The 8,124-nt window shown below is 33.0% G+C and overlaps 1 protein-coding gene across 1 annotated transcript in view; it reads left to right on the top strand.

Moving 5' to 3' along the window:
- Positions 1-358: 358 nt before the first annotated feature.
- The window catches only part of LOC125059022 (protein O-mannosyl-transferase TMTC1-like), a 137,229-nt gene continuing 129,463 nt past the window's right edge, over positions 359-8,124 (top strand). Inside the window, exon 1 of the mRNA XM_047663169.1 lies at positions 359-448. The gene's annotated coding sequence lies outside the window, so the exon portion shown is untranslated. The remainder of the gene's footprint in view (positions 449-8,124) is intronic.

Here is an 8,124-nt window from a genome sequence, read left to right as displayed (position 1 = left end):
GCCATTGGTTTTTGTTGTAGTATTCGTGTAACGATACTAAACTAAAACCTTAATTGAAGTTCCAGTCCCATAAATGCTAATTATTTAGTTTATCGTATGTAAAAAATCATATTCTCTATTCATATACGTAATACTAAAGTTAGAAGTTAAAAACTGTGGCGCATAACAAATCTCGCTAGAAAAAATATTGTTCAAGTAAGGGTAAAACATAAAACGAAATTACATAAGATATCCCTTTTCCTTATCACAGATACTGACACAGTGACCTTAAGTGGCACCCGTCAGCTGACAATCCCATTTGAAGTCGCGCATGCGCGTAGCTTATACCTCTGATGCGGGATGAAACTAAGGATATTCTGCAGTAGGACTCCAACCGCGGGCGAGAGTCGCCTCTGCGCCGCGCGCCTTTCGTTCTGTGCGTGACGTGTTCAGTGGACTTTTTCCGTAGGTGAGTATTCCGACCCTGGTCATTAACGGTGTAATATTGTAATTTTAATATTTAAAACTTTGTTAGGGGTATTCCAAATTTAAAGAATGGGTTTGTGAATGTTGATTAAAGTTTCCGTAACCGAAATTTTGTCGCGTCTTTTTGAATTGTTTAAAAATATTATCGCTCATGTCAAGTACATTTCAAGTATTTGTGCTTAAGGCGGATAGTTAAATAAATTCGTTGTTACTAGTACTACTATACGCGTATTAATCCGTAAAGATAACGAATTTCTTGTATTAAAAATCCTTGACTTGTATGCGGTATAAAACATATTGACATATCTAACGCTAAGATGCTGTATAGACACACACATAAACCATGTACTTTACGGGTGTTTCAAGTACCTTATAGTGAAAATGTTAAAGGAAAATAGGCTGTAAAGATTGCTAAACTAAATGTAACGTCTATTGTTTTACGAGACGTCGTAAATTCGTTGGGCGGGCCGTGGGCGGGAGCTGTGTTTTTATGTTGACAATCAAATATTTCTGTGATTGCTTATACCGGAAAACCTAAAAAATATACACAATACAATTAAATAACTTAGCGTAAATTTCTGAGTGCTTTGCTTGGAGTGTAAATACTTAGTTCCAATAGAATTTTTTCTAAGAATTGTTAAAGAAAGATAAGACTTATCTTTGATTATCTTTACGATATATTTTTCCTGTCATTCGCATTCGATAAATAATAAATTTAGATCCGTGTTAAGCTTAATCGATTTGTCTAAACCATATGAAATCCGTTAAGTAGTTTTGGGGTTTATTGGGAAAAGAGGAAGAAAATTTAGCTTTAATAGACATAGACATAACATTTATTAGTAACGAAACACACAAAATAATAATAATAACAAAAAATTATGGAAAGAAAAAATGGAATATGGTACATTCTAAGTGTGTGTTGTGGTTGTACGAGTAACTTTTATTGTTGAAGTTTTTTTTGTATGTATAAGTTTATTTTATGTAAAATTTTAAGTTCCGGGACCGTCACATCAATTCCTTTGATTAATTATTTACTAGCCATACTTACCTAGATATAACTATACACCGCAGATATATAACGATATATCGCAGGGCATCGACCAGTGAGGTTGACATTCAAATGTAAAATTAGTATATAAAATCTTGAACAAAAGTATTACTAAAAATAATTGAGAACTTCATTCCTTTATTCGAATACAATGTCCAATTAACTAGTCAATTTCATTTTTAAAGAGAAATTTTCAGGTAAATAATATTTATTAATCGAAAAAATTCTGGATTATTAAACCGAATTCAATTTGGCGCTCAATAAGTTGTATTGTAACAGGAAATACGGGCATTTCGCTAAACGGCCGGAACAGTTAAATAATTCACAAGTGCTTAAACATTTAATGCGGGAGCGACAATCCGATTACAATGTTTGAAGTGATTGCCCGGATGAAGCAAGACTTGGTGGTTCACGTTGTCGAGTTTAATCCTTGTATTTCTGAACTTTGCCTCTGATCCCATTTATAAGATACTTTTTTAGCTAACTTTCTTGGATAATTTTATTTTAAAGTTGCTGAGTAGCAATGGGCGTGGGATCATGATGTCGTAACTTATTTTTATAGGAAATTTTTTTTAGTATTTTTTTTATCTACTATAGTAAAACATAGGGGTTGATCGTAGAGGAGTGAAAATTAAGGGTTGTATGTATTTTTGTATGCTGTATCATAAAAAATAAAAACAAATGTTTTTCGATACACAGACCTAACCAATATGCACACAAAATTTCATGAAAGTCAGTCGAGCCATTTCGGAGGAGTTTAATTACAAATACTGTGACACGAGAATTTTACATATTAGATTTTGAGAAACTAACATTTTATAGATTCTGACTAATAAGTAAAAAGAGATTTAAATTTCAGAGGAAGAATAAACACAATGAAACTAAAACGGTTCCACAATAGGAAAGCGACTTTTAGGCAAATGTCAGCAGACTTCTTTGTCAGTCTTGACCTTTCTTAGGTCAGGTGAGCATAGTGATCTATGTTTAATATTTTTATCTATTGTTTAATATCTTTATAAGGAGTTATAAAAACTTTTAAAGATTTTAAACAAACACTTTATATTCGCTGCAAAAGTTACCGTTGAATTTTATGATTTCAGAAGTTTAACAGCTGTATTAAAAAGGTTTTAAGACAAAATAATGTAATATTAAGACAAAATGCTTATTTTATAGTTAAACTCGTTATTGTAACTACTAGTAAGCATTTATAGTATTTTATTAAGACTCAGTAACCTTAGCGGACGTAGCAACACAATGATTAACTAAATCTTTGTCAGATTAACGGCCAGTATATGAAGCGAAATCTGATTATCTGTATTTTGTTTTCAAAATGAATAGCTGCACGAAATTCCAGTCTTAATTTAGATCCGGTAAGCCATTTGTTGGAATGTCACATTCGGGTAGGTTCCCGCAACATAATTTGCTTTGCGTAGCTGTCCACGCGTTCAATTCACACATGAGTTCATATGTTTGTTTTTCATTAAAATCTTTTCACAGAGGTACAATTATGTAAGCAGGAATTCGCTATTTGAATAACGTTTTTTCTGCTACTGCTATTTTACAAATTCTGCTTTCATTTATATTCGATCCTAGTGTTTGTATTTCACAACAGCAGACTCTCGAAGAATTTAATTATTAATAGTCCAATGTGGAACCGCTAGAGAAAAAATTAGGGAATGCGATGGTCGAAGGACAGGCTATAAATAAATATATAACAGTTTGCTGAAAGATAATTACTATATATTTGGCATGTAAGCTTATTTATTTTAATCTAGGCATAGCCTCTTTTGTCTTTAATCAAAACCTAACCGTGTATAAAGCGTGAAACTTTTAATATTCATTACAATGAAGTTCACCTCTTTAATTTGGTCCTAACTATTACACAAAGGTATTCCACACGGCCCGTTATCTACAAAAACACTGTACGGTTCCTGGGTCGGTGCGGATCTTATAAACAATGTATAAATATAAAGTACACAATTTATTATCAACCCGCGTTAAACAAAGGATATAAAATAATTTAATGCTATGTAATAAAATGCTATGCTATGCTTATAATGTCGCAGGCACTCTGCGTCTGGCTATACTCTCTGGGCCTTTAGGTAATCGCCACTCTTATAAAAATCCTGAAAACCTGAGTAAGCAAAGTGTATTAATAGCCTTGGGTCGTAAACACTGTTTTATTCTGTCTAAAAATTAAGGCCTAATAATTTTTAATTTAATATCAAATTATGCATTAAGCTTTGAAATGTTTATTTAGAATAAAATCAGTATAACAGTAGTAGTTATCGGAATGTTAATAAAACATTTGTTATAGTCCGAAAAACTTACGGACCTTACCCAGAGAGAAGCACTATAACTTTTTATAGTATACAATATATGTCTTTGACTTAACAGCAGAGGTACTTTAAATTTCATTCGCCGTAAGCAAGAATCGACAATATAACCAATCAAAGGGAGATAAGAAATTTCTAAACGTTATTTTAATTTTAAATTTATATTTGAATCAAACGCCTAACATTACTGTCCCTTTATAAAACTGCTTAGACATGAGGCGTAGGTTAGTCATTTTCTTTATCTTTCTTTCTTCTTCTTCAGGAGCCACTTTATTACTAAAGGTTGGTTGTTAACAACTTGAATTGTCGGGTATCTTGCTCTAGTTAAAACAGTTTCTCGGCGGACGTGAAACCGGTCCGCTCCCGTATACGCAACCACGTCTTTTTCCTGCTTGAATTTTGCCCATCATTAACAGCTGCAACAAGTATCGAAGACGCAAAACGTGTCCAACATATGCAAATTTCCGTATTTTTGTTGCAGGACTCTTTCATTCGTCACTCTTTGGATCTTTTATTATCACTTAATATAATATCACTTTTGTAATCGTTAAATTCAAATTCATGAGAATCCAAGCGAAGTCATGAAAATAAGAACAAAAGCATGGTAATTATGTGTTTGTTTGTTTATTTGCTCAATAGTATTCCTAAAGCTACTCACTAAACAATATCCTAACAATTACATTGAACGATTAAAAGATTAATAATTATAAGAAAACTTCTCAATACTTGTATAATACCTGTACTAACATATGTATCACAAACACTAAAGCGCAGCTTACAAAACTACAAGTGTGGCAGAGAGTGGTACAGCGCAGACAGGATTAGGAGGAGGCCCTTGCCAAAAAAAGGGTACACAGGTACCTAAAAAGAATGAGATAGAAATATAAATGTGTTTAAGTGTAAAATTACAAGGATTTTTTATTATAAATTCGAATTGGTTATTCAATCATCAGTCAGTATTATGATAATCACTTGAGTTATTTTATCGTTAAAAGAATATATAAACAAAAATAAATTATGAAAGCTGAAACGTATAAACAACACTCGTAATTTTTAACAACCTCTTAAAATCTTTCGACGTGAGCTCGCTATCATAATTATAATTATTCGAAATTTTCATTTAACCCTTTAAAGCTACGGTTTCCTAGAAAAGCGGTGCCGTTATCTAACGGCCGTAATGTAACGTTGGGAGACGTCACCCATACGTTGTCTATAAATAACATGGGAGTAGGTTAGTGTCACCGTAACGTCAAATAGCGGTGCTGTCATTTGCATGACGACCGTCATAGCGGTGATAAACAGTAGTTCAACGTTTTTCGCGTGTAGCGGTGCGCATATTTAATTAATACAATGACTTGGACGAGCGAAAATGATGAACAATTAATAGATTTTGTTAAAAATCATGATTTGTACAATATCAAATCCAAAGAGTACACACAAGCTCAGATGAAACAAAATTTGTGGAACGTAATTGGAATAACACTTTAAAAATACGTGCGACCGTATTTACTTTCTAGGAAACCACACCGTGGCCACCGCAAAGACGGCCGTTAGTTAACGACACCGCTTTTCTAGGAATCCGTAGCTTAAGTCACTATAACATGATTCATGAAAATGTCAAAATTTATTTCAGAGTAGTTCGTTAGATTTTTAATTCGTTAGCGGGCTATTCAATGAATGTTAGGTGTGATTTTGTCATAACTCGCAATGACTCTTGCGGGAACAAAACATTGTGAACTAAGACCTAATACTAATAATTTTTGGTAGTAAGTAATATAACATTTTTCATTCAAATTATTATAGAAATATAAAATTTGACATTACGTACAATTTGCCAAACGAATAAGCTTGCCAGTGGTAACTCTTAAACCGCTTACCAATTAAATATCTTCACATACAGTTTTTCTTAAATAAGAAGGGAAACATGCCAAATATTTTGGTTGTACAACAAAAGAAAAGGGTGCGTGTATGCGCGTAAGAAGTTATACTGATTGCATGCAAATAATTAATTACAATTAAATAATCAAAGACTGGAAAAGGAGTCACTTTAGTCAATAAAGTTCAGTTTACATTTAAAAATTAAATAAATAAATATTTATTATTATTCTCTTACATTAAGTGTAACATAAATTCTATTATTATTCGAATGTTGTTTTTAAATTATGTCCAATGCCGTAGCATCTTCCGTGGGCAACTTCATTCTGGTAATTTTGTGTCACGGTGCGCGCGCATCGTAGATTTTCATTCTCATCAATTTTTCATAACGCGCCTAAAGAAGTATAACTTCAATAAAAACAGAATTTAATTTAGTTGTCAATAAAAGGTTACGAAGAACATTCCTCATAATCGAAATAGTTTTGTGTCAGAGCTCTCCTTGCTGTCACCACACACGTGGCGAACATATCAAGTCAATAAATAACTCATTAAATCTGTTCCCTGCTCTAACCAAAAAGCTATGCTCGACTTGTCTTTTTCATATTAGAATAATAACTCATTTATATATATCTCATCATGTTTGTACACCTACAGACAATGTTACTATTGACGTTATTAACACAGAGATAACGATATAAATAAATCCTTTGATTTCCTCTTAAAGACTGCGTGACCAGCATGTTTTGTTCTTCATAATAGGTTTAAATCTTTGATCATGGTATATAACCGAAGCATCCTTCATGAATAAAATATGTGAGTCCGGAGTTGCCGATAAGCCCATGATGTTCACCTCGCAAACCTGTTTTTCATTTCAAAAAGGGCTTTAGAACAGTGGATTTTGCGGTCACTAGCTTAAATAGTTTCCAAGTTTGGAATTCATGGTCCGTTATCTCCGGATGTATGCTCATGGGTTTCGAATTCTTATGAAGTTTTATATGGGTATCTCTCTTTGAATTATGCATTTTTATTCTTGTGTTCAATATGGTTATTATTGAGAGATTTAGTCTTGACCTAATTATCCAAAGTGCAGCCTTGTAATTCTGTAACTCACTTTTACACACAACTCTGAATCGCAGGGCTGCTTTAATATTAACATTTTATACATGATAAAATATAGAAATTGTATTATAATTAATTATTATATAACAAACCTTTTAGTCCTAGTATTTAGTGATATAAATGAGGCGCGAAGAACAAGTAAGGTTTGTAAGTAAGTGAAATAAGTATTAAGTAGGGGATAAACACTTAGATACACATTTTTAATAATTAACTTATTTTGTGATAAACTATAGAAATCACAAAAGGGATTCTATAATAATTTTAGTAGAAATAATTATATTTTATTCACAATTTACATTAAATGACCTATGAAATTAACGTTTTTATTATAAAGCAAATTCCCAGAGGGTCAAGGCTTCTCCCAAACACATTACACACACATTTACAGAATATGTTGTATAAGGTAAATGGGTACAAATTGAAGGGAGGAGCTAAGAAAATTACCTTGAGCTTTAATTATTTTATGGCTACTTACGTTCGGTGTAAATAATATAAAATTACGAGTCTTTACCGTTCGTTTAAGTAATAAGAGCCATAAACCACAACAACTTGATTATAGAAAGTAATATAAAATATATTTTTATAATATCTTGGTGTTACAACCTCTTTAGGTCTGAGCCTTAGATTTCTGATTGTTTCATGATCATTTTTCAATCCAATAGGCCAGTACGTGATCAGCCTCCAGTGCCCGACTCACGCCGTCCAATTTTTGGGCCTAAGGCGTGTCGGTTTCCTCACGATGTTTTCCTTCACCGTTCGAGCGAATGTTGAAATGCGCACATAGAAAGAAAGTCCATTGGTGCACAGCCGGGGATCGACACTACGACCTCAGGGATGAGAGTCGCACGCTGAAGCCACTAGGCTAACACTGCTGCTGCTGTTCGTTATTACTCGCAATATGGGAAAATTGAATATATCTGTCACCGTAAAATTGTAAACACAGTTAGATTGTAATCTATCTCGCGAGATTGTAAACTGTCGAAAGATTGTGAACCTCAGCGTACTGCTTACAATTTAACGTATTATTATTCGGTAGATTGTAATCTATCGAAGTGAAACCGTCAAATTGTGAAACGGATCGTACCTCGCGCGCTGATTGGTTGAACGGAATAGAGATAGATTACAATCTAACGATGTTTACATTTTACAACTTTACGTTAACATATCCATTATAATATTACGCTAAAAAAGTTATTATGTCAGCATATTACCTTTTTAGCGTAATATCTTATCTGCCTTTGCCTTCTGTTTTCATAATGTACACTGTAAAACAATGTAGAT

This window comes from Pieris napi, chromosome 19, assembly GCF_905475465.1.
Source record: "Pieris napi chromosome 19, ilPieNapi1.2, whole genome shotgun sequence".
NCBI lineage: Eukaryota > Metazoa > Arthropoda > Insecta > Lepidoptera > Pieridae > Pieris > Pieris napi.
Note: the sequence above shows the minus strand (reverse complement) of the source record. Positions and strands in the feature narration are given on the sequence as shown.